Source organism: Canis aureus, chromosome 6 (assembly GCF_053574225.1).
Source record: "Canis aureus isolate CA01 chromosome 6, VMU_Caureus_v.1.0, whole genome shotgun sequence".
Lineage (NCBI taxonomy): Eukaryota > Metazoa > Chordata > Mammalia > Carnivora > Canidae > Canis > Canis aureus.
Window position 1 is genome coordinate 45,325,378 of NC_135616.1, and position 21,045 is coordinate 45,346,422.

Genomic DNA, 21,045 nt, shown 5'->3' on the forward strand with positions numbered 1-21,045 from the left:
TGTTAGAGGCATCTTAAAGGTTGAAGGTTCTTTTTTTTTTTTTTAAGATTTTATTTATTTATTCATGAGAGACACACAGAGAGAGGCAGAGACACAGGCAGAGGGAGAAGCAGGCTCCATGCAGGGAGCCCGACGTGGAACTCGATCCCAGGTCTCCAGGATCACGCCCTGAACTGCAGGCAGACGCTCAACCACTGAGCCATCGAGGTGTCCCAGAAGGTTATTTTCAAAACGCTCTCTGAAATCCCAGCGTCTTACCAGATGTCTGGCTAGAAGTAATGTTTGCAAGAATGGTTCATTATGCAGAAGAGCATCCACTTGCCCCCAATGTTGGGAAACATGCGTGTCCCTTCTCATCTTGATGAGATGACTTTCACTTGCCCTTTAGGAGAGCCTGCAATTTTCGAGGCAAATGCTTGAACTCCATCAGGGGGCATTGAGAGGGGAAAATGCAAACCAAGAAGATGAAAACTTAAAATATGGTCATAAAAGGGTGGAGAGAGGCAAATTAACAAGGGAGTGTGAGGATTGCGGTGTCTGCAGTTGGAATGAATGTGCCCCTGTGAGCTTCTGGAGGTCAGGCTGGCTGCCTGGTTTGCTGTGGGGTACACAGCATCTAGGGGAATGACCATGCTTGTGGCTCTTTCCGATCCCAGACTTCTCAGCCTGTGACTAGGCAAACCAGACTACACCAGTCTTAAAGGTCTGTATTGACGAGATGTCACAGCTTCTCTGTGTAAGCCTGTCCCCATGGCTACTCCCCTTTACAACTGGATGCCTTTTCCGTAGGGTGAACTTGACTCTTCCCTGTTGCGGCCAAAGCACATTCATTCTGTGGAGATAAGAAGCAACCCATCTGCATCCTTTCGATGGTAGGTAAGCTTCTTTTATTTGTATTTTTACTTATTATTTATTTGAGAGACAGAGAGCCTGAGCTGTGGGGGGGGGGGTGGGCAGGGCAGAGGGAGAGGGAAAATCCTAAAGGGACTCTGCACTCAGTGGGGAGCCCCACACGGGGTTCAGTTTCCTGTTACTGAGATCATGACCTGAACCGAAATCAAGAGTTGGGTGCTTAACTGACTGAGCCACCCAGGTGCCCCTGTTTTTTTTTTTTTTAATTTAATTTTGTCAAATTAAGACTTAGGGCATTTTAATTTATGCTTTCACATAAAAGATAACACATATCTTTGAAAGACTACTGTTAAAATCAAACTATTAATAGTTTGGTACCACTTTAAATTAGCCGTAAATGGGGCCATGATCCCAGAATCCCAGAATAAAGGAGTCTGCTTCTTTCTCTTCCTTTGTTCTTCCCCCCACTCATGCTCTCTCTCTCTCACACTTATTCTATTTTTCAAATAAATAAAATCCTTAAAAAATTAATTGGCTAAAAAAATGAAAACAGCTCAACTTTCCATCTGCAGTAGATGTGTGAATAAATTGTGGATTTATGCAATGGAAAACTATACAGTAATGAGAATGAGCAAACTGCAAGTATTGTCCAGGATATGGATCAGTTTCACAAACAAAATGGTGAACAACAGAAGGCAGAGCTAAAAAGGACGTATCCTGTAAGGATTCCATTTATATAAAATTCAAATATTGGCAGAACTGGAGAAGCTTCTTTTAAATCACCAATGAAATTCTCCTCAGGCCAGGCAATGCAACTCCTCTAACTTTTCTCACTGCTAATATATATATATAATTTCCATTCTTTGAGTGCCTGCTGTGTGTCAGGCATTATAGTAAGTGCTTTCCACAAACAGTTGCATTTAATCCTTCAATAGACCTTTGAAGCAGGTACTATTATGCCCATTTTACTGATTAGGAGACTGAGGTTTAGAGAGATCAAGTGTTTTCCCTGGGGTCAAACTACCAGCAAGTGCTAGAGGCTAAAATCAGCCCATTTCCTCCTGATTCCTTGCACCATGCTCTGTATGGCTCATGAGTCCTCAGTGGTTGGAAAGCAGGGAGGCCATTGTGGGTGCTGAAAACCACACCTCCCGTGTGACCGCTAGAGAGTCATCCCACCATGTGGGCTGGTGCCTTCCTATTGCAGTTGTGAGCATGCAAAGTGGCTGCCGTGAACCTTCCCAGTCACAGGGATGTGACAGTGACCTGAACAGACAAAACTCCCTGCGCCCAACAGCATCTTAAGGCAGAGAGGAATAATGGACACAAGTGAGTATGTAGTGAGTATGTTAGGTTGCATTACATGCTAAGGATAAAAGAATGCTGGGCTTGTGGTCTCTGTGTGTGTGTGTGTGTGTGTGTGTATATGTGTGTGTGTGTGTGTGGCAATGTGGCTGGAGCTGGTGAGTTGGCAGGGAGCAGTGGGGATGAGGGCAGAGGAATAAGGGTGGGAGCAGGTGGGGCTGCGAGTTCATGCTAAGGTTGGTGGCTGTCCTTTGCATGAAAGGGAAATGAACTGGAGGGTTTTAAACAGTGGGGTGATGGGATTTAACCAGATGGTTCCAGAAGCTGTGTGGAGAATAGTCTACAGGGGGGAAGATAGCCAGAAGGGCTAGTGGGGGAGAATCAGGAGCTTTGCTTGGTGCCTCATTAACATGCCAATTAAATAGCCACATGAGTACCGAGTAGCAGTTGGATATGTGGGTATGGTGCTCAAGGGCAAGGTTCTTGCTGAAGATGAGACATTCGAGAATCCTCATCATATACAGCTGACCCCTGAACAACACAGGTTTCAACTGCACAGATCCACCTACACATGGATTTTTTAAAAAGATTTATTTATTTATTTGAGAGAGAGGGAGGAGGGAGAGGCAGAGGGAGAGGCATCTCAAGCAGATTCCATGCTGAGTGTGGAGCCCGGCGACCGGGGGCTCAGTCTCACAATCCTGAGATCACAGACTGATCCAAAACCAAGAGCCAATCGCTTAACGGACTGTGCCACCCAAGTGCTCCAAGTGGATTTTTTTTTGATACAGTACAGTGAATGTATTTTCTCTTCCTGATGAGTTTCTTTTAAAATATTTATTTATTAATTTTATTTATGATAGAGAGAGAGAGAGAGAGAGAGAGGCAAAGACACAGGAGGAGGGAGGAGCAGGCTCCATGCTGGGAGCCCAACGCGGGACTCGATCCCGGGACTCCAGGATTGTGCCCTGGGCCAAAGGCAGGCGCCAAACCACTGAGCCACCCAGGGATCCCTTTGACGAGTTTTTAAATAACATTTTCTTCTCTCTAGTTTACTTTATTATAAGAATACAGCATATAATACCCGTAATATACAAAATATATGTTAATTGACTGTTCATGTTATCAGTAGGGCTGTTAGTAGTTAGGTTTTCTGGGGAAGTTATATCTGGATTTTTGACTATGCAGGGCATTGGTGCTTCTCTGCCCTGTGCTGTTCGTGTCAGCTGTACATAGTATTTAAAGACATTAGACTAGATGAGATTTCCCCTTGAATTGGTACAGACACAAGAAAGAAGAGGCCCCAAAATTGAGCCCTGGAGCACGCTGACACATGTGGTCATGGAAATGAAGAAGGACTCACAAAGGGACTTGGACAAGTGGCCAAGAAGTAGGAGGTGAGCTTACTTTTTAGCCACTTAGCCAGCCAAAATCAAGAGTCAGACACTTAACCAACTAAGCCACCCAGGTGCCCCAGATTTCTTTCTTTTTAAAATGAAGAAATACAGTGCATTTATCTATAGATAGGGATAACTAAGCACAGAGCAACAGGTAGGACAGGCGGGCAGCTGGGGCAGCTCAGCCATAATACCAGGGCAGCAGGCTGGGCACCCAGCGCCTCATGCAGGCTGGTGGGAGTGCTGGGTCTGTCTGAGTTATTTTCCCTCTGCTGAAGGGGAAAGCAAGGTGGCTGAGGTGGAGGATGGGGAGGAGGCACTGAGGGGTTGTCAAGAGAAGGGAAGGTATGAGCTCATGGTCTGGGGGAGGGAGAGAGAACACTACGGCAGTGTGGGAGATTTGTGGGGTGTCACTTGGCCCTGCTTGGCTTTCATTATCATGAATTCCCAGAGCGTCGAGGGTGTGACTGTGTGCTTTCCTTTAAGGCAGGTAGAGTCGATTTAACCAGGGTTGTGGTCTCATCTGAAGGCCTCTGGTCGAGGCAGGCAGGGAGCAGAGGGCATAAGCCCGTGAATGACCCCACTGGGTGGTCACGGGAGAATGTGGGTCAGGAGCCAGGAGGAGATGGGCAGAAGTGGGGGGCAGACAGAAGGTGGTGGGGTCCAGGTGGGGTTGGGGGGTTGTTACTGTGGGTCACTCAGGGGTTAGCTGGACACGTAGAGCAGGTGGTCTGAGAATGAGCTTCAGAGGGTCTGCAGGTGTTGCTCAGGGCAAGGGCCTGTGCAAGCCTGGCTGCAGGTGGCTGAGGCAGGAGGATGGGAGGCAGAGGCCGGCCTGAACCCTCCATCCTCACTGTGGCAGCCCCAGGCTCCTGATGCAAGGTGCCAGCAGCTTTGCCTGGGGAAGGGGCTCCAAGAGGACCACAGGGAAGGAAGGGAAGGACAGGAGGGGGGGGGCAGGACATGGAGTCTGCTTTTGCACAGAGCACCGTATGGATGCTTTTGTTGGCGTAACTGTATCTCCCACTATGGACACAGAGGCAATAGATGAAGGATTCTCTCTTTTTTTTTTTTATTTTAAAGATTTTATTTGTTCATGAGAGACACAGAGAGAGGCAGAGACACAGGCAGAGGGAGAAGCAGGCTCCATGCAGGAAGCCCAATGTGGGACTCAATCCCAGGACCCCAGGATCACGACCTGAGCCGAAGGCAGATGCTCAACTGCTGAGCCACCCAGGTGTCCCTAGATGAAGGATTCTTGAAGGAGTGGCTGCTCAAGATGTTTCCTTCAAGGGTGCAGCCTCTTTGCCTGGGTCCGGGACCTGAGGCGGGATCCTGTGCTCACTTTATTCAGTGTCACAGGCGGTCACTGGGTTTGTTTTGCACAAGTAACCTGCAGTTGTGAGCAGAGAGGGATGTATCCTGCTCCAGCATGGACGGGGGAGGGGGGTGTGGGCAGGCATGAGGGTATGTGCATGCATATCTCTGGGTGGGAGGCCAGGGTCCACGGGTACAGCCCCACCCCTGTCCGGTGAGAATAGCGCAGGCGAGCTGCTTGGATGCACTGGAACCCTCTTTGTGTGTGTGGGGAGTATCCTCTATACCTGGGCCTCTCTGCTGGCCTCTCTGGTGGCCTGTGGACCCAGGCAATGGCTCACTCTGCCTGACGGTACTGCTCTGTGTCCTACACCATGTGGCCAGCTCTGCAAACTTCTGTGATCTTTGCCTGGAGAGAAACCCATGTGCTCTCTGTATCCCTTAGCACCTCAGCACCCATCACTCCAGCCTCCTGCTGTGGTACCAGGCAGGCGGGGCCCATCGAGCCCGTGAGGGGTTTGATTTCCTTGACTTGGTATAAGGAGATGTTGGACCTTGGGAAGTCACTTATGCTCTCAGATGCCTACGCTTCCCAACCTGGAGAATGGGCACTAATTTATATTTTTCCATAAAGTTGCTAAGATGCTCAAATGACGTTATTATGAAAGTGCTCTGTTAACTCTAAAGCTCTAAGAAAAAATGACTCATGAATGTTATCTTTGTAGAAATAACAGCAAATGGAGGCAAGAACTGATCAGGAGAGAGAACAGTGAGCAAGAATTACATCCTGCGTGGAAGAAAGCCCTAAATAATGTCAGTCTTAGAGGAGCCAGCCAGCCGAGACAAGATTCCCATAAAAATCAAACTGCAAAGAAATAAAGAAAAGGTGTTAAAGTTCATGGCTGGAAAGCCATGTTTTTCTGCTGGCCCCTGTGGGAGGGGAGTTATTATTTTAGTGTGGGAATAGGAATATAACAATCTTTCCCAATCAGAATAGGTTTGGATGGGTTACCATGATTCACACGCTGTGACTCACATATGAAAATTCTCACTAGTCTATTACTAATAGTTTATATCCCTTAAAAAGGAGACAAGATGAAGCAGAGGGATTACATAATTCGTTTCTTTTCAACTTCTACCTTGGATTTATCTGACATGATAATTTCAGGAACAGAAACTTTCTCTCCTTCCTGCAAAGAGAAAAATAAAATCTCATTACTTTCTTCGGTAACCACATTTTCAAAATACTTGTTAAAATCAACCTCCATGCTGTTGTTGTCACACTTTACAAATCACTGTGTAAGAAATTAATCTTCTTGCATGGTGTCACCTCGACCCATGTCAGCTTTGTTAGGAGGAAGGTTACATTGATATGATCCCTCTCCCCAAGATTTCTTCACTGCCAATAGTTATTCTAAAATATGCTTATTATGTGTTTTTGAATTACATTTGTCATTTGAATTATGTTTATCAAGATTTAAAAATCCATCAGTTCATCAGAATGCAATTAAGTAGACTACTTCCCCACCGCTCATTCATGTCATCGAAAGGATCGATCGAGTGCAATAAAAACATCAAGCCAGGCATGTTAAAGTGATTTAAAAATAAATTTCATTTGTTCCATTTTATTAAAGACTTAGGCATACCTAATCACGAATACTCTAACCTGGTATATTCCAGACCTATTGATGATTCGAACCTTGTCTAGATTCTACTTGGGTATGTCCTGTTGAATGTAAAATTATAAACTTCCTGAAGAATAAAGGAGTTCATGCACTGTTTTATTTTATTTATTTTATTTTTTTTTAATTTTTTTAAATTTATTTATGATAGTCACACAGAGAGAGAGAGAGAGGCAGAGACACAGGCAGAGGGAGAAGCAGGCCCCATGCACCGGGAGCCCGACGTGGGATTCAATCCCGGGTCCCCAGGATCGAGCCCTGGGCCAAAGGCAGGCGCCAAACCGCTGCGCCACCCAGGGATCCCCATGCACTGTTTTAATTCAACTGCCATGACTTCCTTGTGCCAGACCTACATAACCATCATAATGGTGACCGTGGTGATGAATATATGTTATTCATCTGAGTAAGTGCAGTGGCTTAGGTACTTTGCACATATGCATTTAAATCCACCCCTCACACTGCAAGTTTGAGGAAATAGTTTCAAAGAGGTTGAATAATGTACCAAATGAGCTAGTGGTAGCTGAGCTGCAGTCCCAAACCAGGTCAACCTCTTTCCAGCATTGATGGGATGCCTAATTAACATTCTACCAAATGAAAGGATAAACTTACTTTGAAAGATTTTAACAAGGCACTGGATTAAGGCCAAAATGTTAATTTGGAAGCCAAGGAATTTATTTATTTAAGATTTTGTTTATTTATTGAGAGAGAGTGTGTGCTGGGGTGGGGGCGGAGGAGAGGGAGAGAGAGAGAGAGAATCTCAAGTAGACTCTTTGCTGAGCATGGAGCCCCGTGGGGCTCGATCTCATGACCTTGAGCTGCCCAGGTGCCCCTGGAGGCCAAGGAATTAGATCGGCCCTCTGCCTTGCTTAGCCTAACCAGTCAATTTCTACTTCATTGGGTGCCTATGGATTTGACTCGCAAAGAATACGCCCTTGGAAGAACTAAGAGGGAAAAAAAATTTCTTTGGCCAGTGCTTCTTCAAACAATTATCTAAAGCTCTCTTTGTGCGTGGGTCTCCCCCGAGAGCCAGACATGAATCAGGTTTTAAATCAACTTCTTTCTGCCTAGAAATTTCAAAGCAACACGGGTTCCTCAGAAGGAGACTCAGGGAGAGCAGGATAGCAGGATAAGTGGAAGAAAGCTTGGCTGCAAAGTTCTCACACTGCGTCAGCTCAACCCGGTCAGCTTTGTGGAGGTTTCCTAGCTGTGGCTTCCGCTGGATCGGCCTGGGTTCCTATGCCCCCAGCTGTAGCATGTGGTCCCATGGTCAGGGTGAGCTGTTGTCCTTCCTGTCTGGGACCCCATGTAAGGCACAAGAGATGCCCCTCAACATAAATCGGCTTTAGGGTAAAGGAATCAAAACAGGAGTCATATCCTATCACTCTACTCACGAGCCAGGAATTTTGAGAGACCGAAAGATATTGACCAAGAAAACACAGTTTCTTGGAAGTAATTGATACCAGGGTTCTCTCCTAAGACATTTAAATAGTTGTTTCCAGAAGACAAATACTCACAAACCCCCTTACTGTCCACTTTTTAAGATACACTGAATTGGAACATGACATACATTCAGAAAAGGGTACAAATCCCAAATGTATAGCCCAATAAATTTTCACAACAGGAGGTATCTATGTTACCAAATCCATTTCAGGAAATACCACTAACCAGAAGCCCTTCCAGAGCAGCAACTCTTCTGACTTTAATTGTTAGACAATAGATTCATTTTGCCTGTGTTTTTCATTTATATAATTAGAATACGCTGTTGTACCCTGCAATGGTTACTTTTATGTCACCTTGACTGGGTCATGAGGTTTTGGGACAGTTTGTCAAGCATTATTCTGTGTATGTCGGAGCATGTTTCTGGTTGAGATCAACACCTGAATTGGTGAATTGAGTGAAGCAGATTGACTCCCCAGCAAGGGTGGGCCGCACCCAATCAGTTGAAGGCCTGACTCCCTCAAGAAAGGCTAAGAGGGAGCTCCTCCTGTGCGGCTTTGAGCGGAGACTCAGTTTTTCTTGTGCTTGGATGTGAAGTTTTCCTGTGTCTCCAGCCTGCCTGTCTTGGGTTGGAACTTCTATCATCAACTCTCCTGGGTCTCAAGCTTACTGCAGCAATCCTGTGACTTTACAGTCTCTATAATCACATGAGCCAATTCCTTATAACAAATAATGAATCTCTCTCTGTCCCCCTTTCTCTATACATGTATATGTATATGTAATTGGTTCTGTTTCTCTAGAGAACTGTAATACATACCCTGCTCGCTTTTACAGTATTTTTATATAATATAGTGAACAAAGTTGTGTTAATTAACAAACCTTAAGTATGTAAAGTACTTATCTATCATCAGTCATATCTTATAAACAAAATGCTTATTTTTCCCATTGTATTTTTTCTTGGATTACAGTGTGGATGAAATGCACTGTACATCCTGTTTTCCATCTAGCTGAGAGGGCGTGTCTGTAAATGAGGACACTTCTAAATCATGGAAGCAGTAAGTGCAAAATTCTACCTACACTCTGAATACACAGAGCCAAGAACCTGGCGCAGTCCCCAGCATCCAAGCTAAGGAAGTGTGCTCACTGAATGGATGGTTGACCCAATCTTGAGGTGATTTCAACATCAAACCCAACTCACAGCAACACAGTCCAAGTGAGTCTTATCAAATAGAGACTTGGGATCATCCTACATCCAGGGCCGTATTGGCCTTCACTCTAATTTTTCCTTAAATAGACAGTAGCAGAGTGGAGGAGGAGGGGAAAATATCTCTGGGGCCAGAGTGCCATCACCAGGATTTCCGTGATAATCATCCACACTGGTCAGTCGTTTATGGGAATATGACCCGAGTGCCAGCAAAGGCCTCCCTGTCTGTCTGACTCCTGCACCCATATAATGTCTTAAAGTCCCACGCTGCCCCTGGTATAAAACCTGGTCCCTTCTCTGGTTTTCATTAGCAATCAATGCATATCAGCTCTTTTGTGAATTTTAATATAATTTTGCTGAAGGTTTGGGAGTAGAAGTGGCTCACTGTGATACAGCGTACCGTATATCTGCCTCATTTCCCCTGTCTTTTTGCTTTCCCCTCTTTCTCAGAAGCTCCATAAATGACTCTCCTGATCTTACGAGTAGCAATTTAACAACCCTCTTCTGTTTGAGAACGTCTTGGGATGCCTCACTCTCAGCCTCAAGGACTTTGTCCAAGTATTTCTACCAAACACATCCCTTCCTTCCCCAAAGAGATCTAATAAAATAAAAATTTCCCCGTGTCCTTATCATTTTTGGACCAAAGGACATGAATCTTCTATATGCTCTACATTAGTCTGGGCCCAGAGAGGGTACAGGAGCATGTACAAAATAGGCTTGCCTATCCTCAAGGCATTTAGAGCTCGGTTAGAAAGACAATGTACATGATGCACTCAGGAAATAATTCAATGTCAAGCTGTGTGTGAACATTCATGAGCCAGGGCTGAAAGATGGGCTTGGCCAGTGGCACCCAACTTTGGGAAGGATCTTATAGGATGGGCAGGATTTGGTTTGACTGGTGACATTCAAAGTTCAGGGGGTGGACACAGCATCAACAAAGCGGTGAGTCTGGCAAGGAGCGTGAGCCTGAGTGTGAGTGTGTGTGTGTGTGTGTGTGCTGGGAGGAGGCAGAGCCAGGACTTGAAAATGAACTCTGGGGATCCCTGGGTGGCTCAGTGGTTTAGTGCCTGCCTTCGGCCCAGGGCATGATCCTGGAGTCCTGGGATCGAGTCCCGCATCGGGCTCCCTGCATGGAGCCTGCTTCTCTGCCTCTCTCTCTCTTCCTGTGTTTCTCATGAATAAATAAATAAAATGTTTAAAAAAAAAAAAAAAAAAAGAAAATGAACTCTGTTCCCAACGGTTCTCCCTGGTGCTTCCGCAGGGCAGGGGTCTGATGCTGGATCCTGGGGTGCAGCGATGCCCCCTCCTACCCTCTGCCCAAGATGGAGTTCTCTGTGGACCCTGATGATCAGAGTCCCTGCATCTTGCCCTGCAGGTGGTTGACCTCTGTCACGGGCCATCTCTATCAGTTCTGTGTAGGTGACGCTGGAATAGAAGGGGATAAAGAAATTCAGCCCGGGTCTTGCTGACTTTAAGGGGACATCGGGATTGTGTCTGCTTGTGAGATGGATCCTGTCACGTCGCCTGGAAACAGGAATTTGTGATTTCCTTCTAGACCTCAAAGCCATCAGCACTGATACTCATTGAGGACGCCGTTCTGGCCACGCTGTCTACCTCTGGATGTCAAGGAAACCCAGTCCTGATTTTTTCAAACTTCCCACCAACCTCATGCCTGAAAAGACTAGGGTTCATGATGTCATTTACAGACCTTGTGGAATGTTCCACATTCAAAGTGTTAAGTATTCCACTATGAAGAATTTAGGAATCTATTTGTGTTACATTCCAAAAATAAAACAGCGCGACCCGAGAAATTGTAGTGTTTCTGCCTCAGAGACACCGGGTGAGCAGTTCACACGTAATACACTCTGCCATAGAGATTTTCTCTGTTCTTACAATTGCTTTTGTAGGATGGGAGAGCTAAAAATAGAGCTGAAGATTACATTGATCACCTAAAATACACATAATTTGGAAGGTGTACTGGGTTCAGTGATTTCAGGGGCTGGCAATTTTCTGCGGGATGCTGGGTGCTTAGATACACCCCTTGTCCCCCAGATTTTCAGGTTCCAATGCTGCTGAGAACTTTGTGCTGCCAGACCTTTTAATTCACATTATCTGGGTAATTGAAGTGGTGTATATATGTCATTCCAAGGGAGGGAGCAGTTCTCATTCATAGAAGCTAACTTTGGATTTGAGAAATCTAAATTCCTATTTGATTTTCTAGTGAATTACTCTATGACCTTGAGAAATTTGCTACACATGTCTGTTGAAAAATCTTTGTCATAGCCAACAGAATGAGTATTTCTTGCTGGAAAGTTTTTTTTTTTTTTAAGATTTTATTTATTTATTTTGAGGCAGAGACAGAGAGAGGAGAGAGTATGGGGGGAAGGGCAGAGGGAGAGGGAGAAGCAGACTCCCTGCTGAATGTGGAGCCTCATGTGGGGCTCGATCCCAGGACTCTGAGATTACAGCCTGAGCCGAAGGCAGATGCTTAACCAACTGAGCCACCCAGGGGCCCTGGAAAGGGCTTTGAATACATCGAAGGGATAGATATATATCTGTATTTGTATATATTTGTATATATATATATATTTTTTTATTTTTTATTTATGATAGGCACACAGTGAGAGAGAGAGGCAGAGACACAGGCAGAGGGAGAAGCAGGCTCCATGCACCGGGAGCCCGACGTGGGATTCGATCCTGGGTCTCCAGGATCGCGCCCTGGGCCAAAGGCAGGCACCAAACCGCTGCGCCACCCAGGGATCCCATATTTGTATATATTTAAAGCTGGGTCTGATGGTGCCCTCACCCTGGAATCGACATGACTTTCAGGTCCTGCACCCATATATATCTAACCAGAAACCATCCGGATTTCAGTTCTGGGGAGAGACAATTTGAGTGATGGAGTTTGGGTTGTAGCTTGTGGCAGAGGAGGAACAGGGTCATTTTACACGAGGTCTGGAAGCTGGGGCAAGTCTCAAATGAGGAAGAGTCAGAGGGGCAAGCACTACTCTCAATCTCCCCGGGCCTCGCCTGGACATCTGTTGACCGAACACATGTTTGGGGCTTTCTTAAATAAAATTGTGCCAAAATAAATGCATCCCTAAGCCCATTCTTCCAACAGTCGAGACCAGGATGCGCTGCTTATGCTAGCCCCTAGGGCTCAGCCTGTCCTTGGCATCCCCTGGACTTTTCTGCCCAGCTGCTCAGGGGCTTCTGAAAGCTGCATGCCAGTGAACTTGCAATTCTCCACTTGACATTGGCAGCAGAGGCTTTGGCACCAAGGACAAAGGGACAGCACCTAGGGAGTTGTGTGGCTTATAATTAGTGTCCAGTTTGCTGCTTCGTAATCACAGCTCTGTCTCTAAGCCTCTGTCCTGGGCAGGGGGAAAGCTTGGTTGTCCCCATCTTGTTAGTTCATGTATTTTCCCCCTAAGAAACTGAGACACAAAGAGAAAGTAACTTGACTTTATGGCAATCGTTTTTGATTTTGTGACCTAGAAAGGCTAAGTAGAGTGAGAACGTCATCCCCTGGGTTACTGATAGGCTGGCATGGCCTCCACTGCCCGTGGCCCTTCTGTGGTGAAGACATGGGGTACACCCCCCTCCTCTGAGATTTCGCCTCTTAGGGTTTCCTCTGGCCCTTGGGGATTTCCACCTTTCAAACTAGGTGATAATCTAGGTCGGTTTCCCAGGCAAATCTCCCCTGCTCCTGGAAAGGGCTCATGGTTGAGGTCGGTGGTTTCAAGTTGTCTATTTCCCCCATCACACTGCTCCAGAGACCACAGCCACAAACTCTCTTTACGCTAGCCTTTCCGGAGGTTTTTCTTTGAAAATGTCCAAATAATTTTGCCAGACTTTCTTCATCTACCTCCCTCTTTTCTTCCTGGGCTAGCTAGCTAGTTATTTATTTATTTATTTATTTAATTAATTAATTTATTTCTTCCTTCCTTCCTTCATTCCTTCCTTCCTGGATATTTTGTTTCATTTATTTATTTTTAAAGATTTTGTTTATTTATTCATGAGAGATACAGAGAGAGAGGAGGGACATAGGCAGAGGGAGAAGCAGGCTCCCCATGGGGAGCTTGATGTGGGACTCGATCCCAGGGCCCCAGGATCATGCCCTGAGCCAAAGGCAGAAGCTCAACTGTTGAGCCATCCAGGTGTCCCTTCCTGGATATTTTTAAGTAACCCCCAGTTTCGAACTTAAATTCTTCAGTATTCAGAATAAAACATTTTTATTGGAAAATTATGTCACTATAACACCTGATAACATTAACAAGAATTCTTTTTTTTTTTTTTTTTTTAAATTTTTTTTTTATTTATTTATGATAGGCACATAGTGAGAGAGAGAGAGGCAGAGACACAGGCAGAGGGAGAAGCAGGCTCCATGCACTGGGAGCCCGATGTGGGATTCGATCCCGGGTCTCCAGGATCGCGCCCTGGGCCAAAGGCAGGCGCCAAACCGCTGCGCCACCCAGGGATCCATTAACAAGAATTCTTTAGCACATATAGACTCATATAGACTACAAAGTCCATATTCAAATCTCCCCTCTTACAGTTGATTTATTTAAATTGCAACCTTACAAGTTCCATTCATTGTGTTTGGTTGCTTCAGCCTCAAAGTTTTGAGTGGAGACCTCAGGGCAGAGGGTAGAGGAATGTGGCTGTGTCAGTGTCCCAGATCTCTTCTCTCTGAATTTAACCTTTCCTGTAGAAATTCTCTCTGGAATCCCTTGGTCATTTCCTTGCCTGGATATATGTTGTTCATCATTCCCATCTAAAACCCTGTCCTAATAACTATTTAAAAAAATCCCACCTTTATCTTCGTTATAGAAAATAGATTGGCATCATCTAAAGGAACATTAGAAAGACAGCCAAAACACTGAAATTAATAAGCCACAGAAAGAACTCAAAGTATACAAAATTATGTTTACAGACTGTAGGTCACTGACCCCGCAATAGCTATTGTGAATAACAAGCAAACAGAGCTGGTTCCTTTGCACACCCTGGTTTAAGACAACTGTATTCATTCTAGTCTCAGAAACCTGTTCAGCTTTGTTTTGGGCTCTTTCTCCCAGCTCCCTATGTCCATGAGGCCAGGGCCTTCTACTTCCTGACACAAGGCAACATCTAACTGTATCTTGGCCTTCTCCAAGAACAATGTAAAAGCTTCTCCTCTCACAGAAGTCATACGTTTTTCTCTGGCTCAAATCTTCCAGCAGCCCTCCATCCTGTCCTGGTAGTTCCTGGTTTTCCATCTGGGAGGGCAGCTCAAATTCCTAATCAATTCATAAGTCAGGAGTTAGATTTGCAGGTTTTCCTGCCTTGGCTTATTGTCTCTGCTTAACTGTAGTGCCTTCAACAGCAGTTTACATTTTGGCGTCCTTATCTGTGACATGGAATGCTGTTTCTATCTGCCTCAGGGGCTGTTGTGCTGCTGAAATGACATCATGCATGTTATGCCATGTAATGGTCAGAGCTGCTGAATGGTAGCGATGACGATGGTGATGATGATGATGGCAGTGATGGTGATGGTGGTGGTGATGGTGATGGTGGTGATGGTGGTGGTGATGATATTGATGATGATAATGATGGTGATAATGGTGATAGTGATGATGCTGATTCAGTAGTATTCCTCCTCCTTCCTCACTTACCTACCCACCATCTCTGATTCCACAGGGAAGTTGCAAATGTTTACATTATAATAATAGAAATGTACTTCATGGGGTGCCTGGGTGGCCCAGTTGGCTAAGTGTCTGACTCTTGATTTTGGCTCAGGTCTTGATCTCAGGGTTGTGAGTTCAAACCCTACATTGGGCTCCATGCTGGGCATGGAGTCTACTTAAAAAAAAAAAGAAATATACTTTTCAGGTGGAAATACCTATTTTTAAGGAAAATATCAAGCTGATTGAGGTAGATTAGATTCTGAAGTTAGTTGTCACCAGGAGTCAATATATTAGTAGAAAAGTCCTTTGCCATGAACAGGGCAGACAGTAGAAAAGTCCTTTGCCATAAACAGGACAAAAAATTTTGTTTTTGTTTTTTTTCTTCTTCTTTGAAGGAGAAGAAAAGAGACGTAGAATGGAGTAGAAGAGAGTAGCCTGGTTGAGAAGAACCAGGAAGAGTAAGAAGGTCGGGTTGAGTCAGGGAAGGCCACTGAGATTCCTCAGAGGTGGATGCCCTGAGCAGCATGATACGGTACTTAGGAAGTCATTTGTATTTTTACACTGTGAGCCCTTTGTCCATCTCCCATTCTGAGATTTCCATGAAAATTTACGAATTTCAGAATGTTTCATGCTTCAAGTGATAAGGGGTTCTGTGAAAGGCAGAGAAAGGGGTGTACAGATACAGAGAGAGAAACTGGAGAAAAAGAATTTGCAGAAATCTTGGAGGAGGGGGATGCTTTGGATTTCCACAGGCCATGGTTTTGGGGGTCTTCTAAGGGGAGGCCCTGTCTGACTTGAAGGTTGCTCTAACATTTCAGTAGCCTTGACATACTGAGGATAAGATCCACCCACACACAGTAAAGGGGAGAGAATCTAGTTCCCTTGTAGTCACTATAATAGCACACAAACATTCAAGGGTGTAATTATCCAATGTCCTTGGATACAGAATTTGCTTTCCTTTTATGGGAACCAGGCTTTTCCTAGGGATGCATTTATTCCATCAAATTTTATCTCAAAATATCTGGGGAAAACATCTGGTTCTTATGATAAAGAACGATTTCAAAATGGTCATTTTGTCAAGCCCATATACTAGAACGAGGGCCATATCCATAAAGAATAGAGGCAAAATCTGTTCTGTTTTGTCCAAATTCTACTCTCCAGGGACGCCTGGTGGCTCAGCCAGTTAAGCAACTGCCTTCAGCTCAGGTCATGACCCCAGGATCCTGGGATGGAGCCCCGAGTCGGGCTCCCTATCTCTCTCCTCCCCCATTGTGTATTCTTTCTCTCTCTCAAATAAATAAAATCTTTAAAAAACATCCATATTCCTCCTCTGGCCTAGTTATCCGGGTAATGGCAGGTGCTGCCCCCGGTGATCTCATTCTCCCACTTCATGTGTCTGCTTACTAACGTGTCACCTTTCATATATAGGGATGATGTCACTGGCTTAGCCTTGATGGAACTGAGGGCCACTACCTTAATCTTCCCACCCTAGGGCTTGGCTGGTGCTGCTCCCCCTGTTCCTGGCTGCATGGTCAGCAGGTGTGTGAGGTGGGGGCCTGGCGGTAGATCATGAGGAAGATGTCTCATGGGCTGGGGCCTCTTGGCACTGTGCTCGCTCCTACAGAGCTACCTGACCTTTCACTTGTCCATACCTCAGAAAAACCAAAGCCATCTGTTTTCTCCTATCTTGCATCTCTGCATCCCAAATTTTCCTGGGAACGTTTCCAGGAGTTTGAGTTCACAGAGCTTGTCATTAACTCTGGGGCTTCAGAAACAAAGGCCCTGCTGGGACTCGTGTTAGGAGAACCATTTGTGCTGGGGAGTGTTTGGGGCAGGAGATGCAAACTGGCCAAAACAGAGAAGATTTCAGGGCAGGAGTGCTACTGTTTATCGAGCACTGGCTTTGTGATGGGCACTGTCTAAGGCCCTACATGCCTGTCCCGTTGCTTGTCACTGTGACAACCATTCCTACAACAGGTAGGAATAGTACTCCTATGCTCTCATGGGACCTGAACATGAGGCAGAGAGACAGGTCTGTAACATATTCAGGGCCATTTAGCTAGTTTTGTCAAGTCTGTATGACCCCAAACCTTATGCTCTTAATTATGCTATCCCTTTTTTTCTGGATTTGGGGGTACCAAATCTTCTATCACATCCTTAAAATCCTGGGGGAAGAAAGGGAGTTCCCACACCCCATTATTTTAAAATGTGAGTTTTTTTAAAAAAAGATTTTATTCATTTATTCATGAGACACAGAGAGAGGCAGAAACACAGGTAGAGGGAGAAGCAGGCTCCCTGCAGGGAGCCCGATGTGGGACTCGATCCCAGGATCATGCCCTGAGCCAAAGGCAGACGCTCGACCACTGAGCTACCCAGGTGCCCAATAATGTGCTCTTCTTAACTTTGGGGACTCCAGGTCTCTCTTTCTATTCTGGGTACTTGGGTTGGGACAAGCTGGCATGATAAGCTGCTCCTGCTTGGGGTTGGAGAACATGGAGAGTGCTCCAGCCTCTGGCCAGTTTTGAAGATCTCCTGAGGGACCTGGAGGAGATCTGCCCCCAGGGTGCCTTTATGAAGTGGGCCCTTGGACTCTCCCCAGGACCCTGGTGGGCACCAAATTAAAATACAAATGACCAGTTAAATGATTTATAGTATTAGTATACCAATGCAATATTTGGGATATACTTATAATAAAAAATTGTTGCTTTACCCGGAATTCAGATTCAACTGGGTGACCTGTATTTTATCTGGCAACCCTAGACCTGGAGTCACCTAGCATCAGCCCAAGCAGCTGGTGACAGGTGTCCGAAAACTCCAATCTCCAAGCCAGGCCCGAGGCTATGTCTGAGGCTGCCCAGACCTTCCCTGAGGACTCACAGGCCTGGTCAGGGTTGAACAGAGAGCGTCCACACAGGGAACCTTTGCATGGCGGAGCCTGAGCACTGCAGAGCCAAGGAAGTGCCTCCTGGTGTTGTGAGAATGGAGGGGTTTAAGGGAAAATAGAACAGGAGGCAAAGCCAGCGAGCCAGTGATTTCGTTTGCTAGCACTGCTGTACTAAAATGCGACACCGTGGGGCTTAGACATCAGAAATTTATTTTCTCTCAGTTCTGCAGTCTGCGAGTCCAGGATCAACGAGTTGGCATATTTGGTTTCTTCTGAGACCTTTCTTCTTGGCTTGTAGATTGGCCACCTTGCCCTGTGTCTTCACATGACCGTCCCTCTGTGTTGGTGTCCTATTCTTCTGATAGGAACATCCATCATATTGGACTAGGGTCACCCTCATGACTTCATTTTAACTTAATTACCTCCTTGGGTCCTATCTTCACATTCTGAGGTTCTAGGGGTTAGGACTTCAACATATGACTTTTCAGGGGACATGATTTAGTCCGTAACAGCCAGAAAAAGATTCGGGAAGCACGTGGTTTGTTCAGGCAGATGGCTCTGTCATGGTGCCCTGGGGACCTTGTATGCATCCTCATAGGCCACATAAGCCAGGCTTGAGTTACAGCCGAATCTACGTCTCTCTCTTTTTCAGATTTTATTCATTTATTTGAGAGAGAGACAGAGAGAGAGAAAGAGAGAGAGAGAGGAAGAGGGGGAGGACGAGGGAGAAGCAGACTCCTCTCTGAGCTGGGAGCCCCGGGCTCAAACCCGAGTCTCCAGGATCATGACCTGAGCTGATAGCAGATGCTTAACTGAATGAGCCACCAGGTGCCCCACGAATCGGAGTCTTGACAACACTCAGTAATAGTCCCAGAACGAGAGGCAGGGGAGGCTTGGGAGGAGCTGCCGGAGCACTTCTCACTTGCCTCTTAGCTGCCCAGGAGGCTGTTTTAAGACATTTCCACAAGGCCTCCTAGCTTCTGATGATGGTGAGGTGGGGGGTGGGTGGTAGGGGGGTGTCTGCCCTGCCCTCCCCCCCACTTAGGGCAGAGATGCTCCCTGGAAACTAGCCGGGGCAGGGCATTAACTCCTCAGCAACAGTGTCCCACCACTGGTGTTGAAGTCCCCAGGCCCCTGTAGTTGCAGGGTTGCCCTGAGCTCGGGCGTCTGCAGGGAGCTGGCATCTTTGACTCCTCTTCCTTTCACTGTCCATGTAAATGATCCGTCTGATTTGGGGCTGGTTTCTTTTTTTTTTTTTTTTTAATTTTTATTTTTATTTATGATAGTCATAGAGAGAGAGAGAGAGAAGCATAGACATAGGCAGAGGGAGAAGCAGGCTCCATGCACCGGGAGCCCGACGTGGGATTTGATCCCGGGTCTCCAGGATCGCGCCCTGGGCCAAAGGCAGGCGCTAAACCGCTGCGCCACCCAGGGATCCCTGGGGCTGGTTTCTTTAGTGGAATCTGTCTGCCAGGATTTACCTTGTGCTTGACTTTCTGGCACAGGAAGCAGGAAGCACACACAGCCCAGAATACGAGGAGGAGGCCCCCAGGGACAACTGGAGAAGGAGCAAAGCAACCAAGTGGTTCTTGAAGGGGAATGGCTTGTGCCATGAGGACCAAAAGGCTTCTGCCCAGATGACTGCGAATTTATAAAAGTGGTTAGAAATAAGGACTGGACAACTGGGGGTTTTTTCCTCCTGTTTTCTGTACCCAGAATCTACACAAACATCAAACCTATTGGCTCTGGACATTTTAGACGACGGGAGTACTAGAAGAACGACACTGTACTACTAAGGTGAGCAGCTGAACGCTCAACAGCAGTATGGTCATTTCATATCCAGGGGTTCAAAGAATCTGGGGTTCAATCATTTTCCTTAACTGATAAGCCATGTTATCCCAGATCAATGATTTTTACCTCTTAGGCTTTACTTTTCTCAGCACAATGGGAACATTCACTTGGGAAACACTCCACTTGAGTTGTCCTTAGGATTGCATAATAATAATTTATTTGTGTGCACTTACTATATGCCCAGTGTATACTAAATGCTTTATATACATATTACCTCATTTAATTCACACAATCCCCTCTCAGAAGTAGGACTGCTATTACCTCAGTTTTACAGATGGGTAAGGTGAGGCACTGAGAGGTTAAGTAACATGCCCAAAGTTAAAGCTGGTCAATGTTGGAGCCTGAATTCGAACTCAGGCAGACTTATTCCAGAGCTCGTTCATTTCTTAGTGGGCTACCAAAAAACTGAACAACAATGACAAAAAGAGCAGACCCCCAACCCCCCAAAACCCAAACCAACAACCAAAAACAAAAAACAAATCCTGGAATATTACTCAGCCATTAGAAACGACAAATACCCACCATTTGCTTCGATGTGGTTGGAACTGGAGGGTATTATGCTGAGTGAAGTAAGTCAATCGGAGAAGGACAAACATTATATGGTCTCATTCATTTGGGGAATATAAAAATTAGTGAAAGGGAATAAAGGGGAAAAGAGAGAAAATGAGTGAAAATATCAGTGAGGGTGACAAAACATGAGAGACTCCTAACTTTGGGAAATGAACAAGGGGTAGTGGAAGGGGAAGTGGGGGTTGGGGGTTGGGGGTGGGTTTGGGGTGACTGGGTGACCGGCACTGAGGGGGACACTTGACGGATGAACACTGGGTGTTATGCTATATGTTGGCAAATTGAACTCCAATAAAAAAAATTAAAAAATAAATAAAAATAAATAAAAAACAAACAAAAACAAATCCTTTAGAAGAAAAGGAGAAAGAATATACAGACTGTTGAGTGGAGTGCTTAGTACATAACAAGCACAAGAGGAGCTAGCTATTGTTATTTTGAATTCGAGAAGTTGACTTGTGCAAAAAATTGCATAAGGAGGCAAGAAAATGATGGTTTCTTTGCTGTATTGGTGCTTTTCGATTTTTCCACAAAGAATCTTAGGTTTGCAATCAGAAAAAAATATTGAAAAAAAAAAAATCAACCGTCACCCCCCCTCCCACCCACCCCATCCCCCGCCCAAGGAAGAGATGAGAGAAACACTACCAGGTTTGGGGATCTTTCCTGAGACACTGGTTCCCCGCCTTTGTGGAAAATCAGAGAAGCCCTGAAACCAGCGTCCCCGAAATGACAAGCCTGCAGGCAACACTGGGCCCGGCAGCCAAGTTGGGATCCAGTGCGGGAGCCGAGGGGGCCGTTCGAGCCCCGGGCACGCCTGGATCCCGCCCTCGGTGTCGGTGTCGAGGCCAGGCAGGGGTCACGCGGCCCATCCCCCCCATCCTCCCCC

General features: G+C 45.8%; 2 long non-coding RNA genes across 9 annotated transcripts in view; one reads left to right on the plus strand and one right to left on the minus strand.

Annotated features, from left to right (window-relative positions):
- LOC144316006 (uncharacterized) overlaps nucleotides 1–20,340 on the plus strand; it is a 55,608-nt gene extending 35,268 nt beyond the window's left edge. For 2 of the 8 annotated variants that reach the window (XR_013381748.1, XR_013381751.1), the window contains 3 exons: nucleotides 790–872; nucleotides 2,060–2,181; nucleotides 5,597–5,770. This is a non-coding gene — a long non-coding RNA (uncharacterized LOC144316006). Of the gene's footprint in view, nucleotides 1–54; nucleotides 704–789; nucleotides 877–1,424; nucleotides 1,653–2,059; nucleotides 2,182–5,596; nucleotides 5,771–19,249 lie in introns of those variants that run through there. The other 6 variants (XR_013381754.1, XR_013381750.1, XR_013381749.1 and 3 more) reach the window with 6 other exon arrangements.
- LOC144316008 (uncharacterized) lies at nucleotides 11,984–21,028 on the minus strand. The gene is made up of 3 exons (XR_013381756.1): nucleotides 20,805–21,028; nucleotides 19,226–19,385; nucleotides 11,984–12,631 (listed from the first exon to the last, which is right to left on the minus strand). It is a non-coding gene; the product is annotated as an uncharacterized LOC144316008 (long non-coding RNA).
- Between the last annotated feature and the right edge of the window lie 17 nt (nucleotides 21,029–21,045).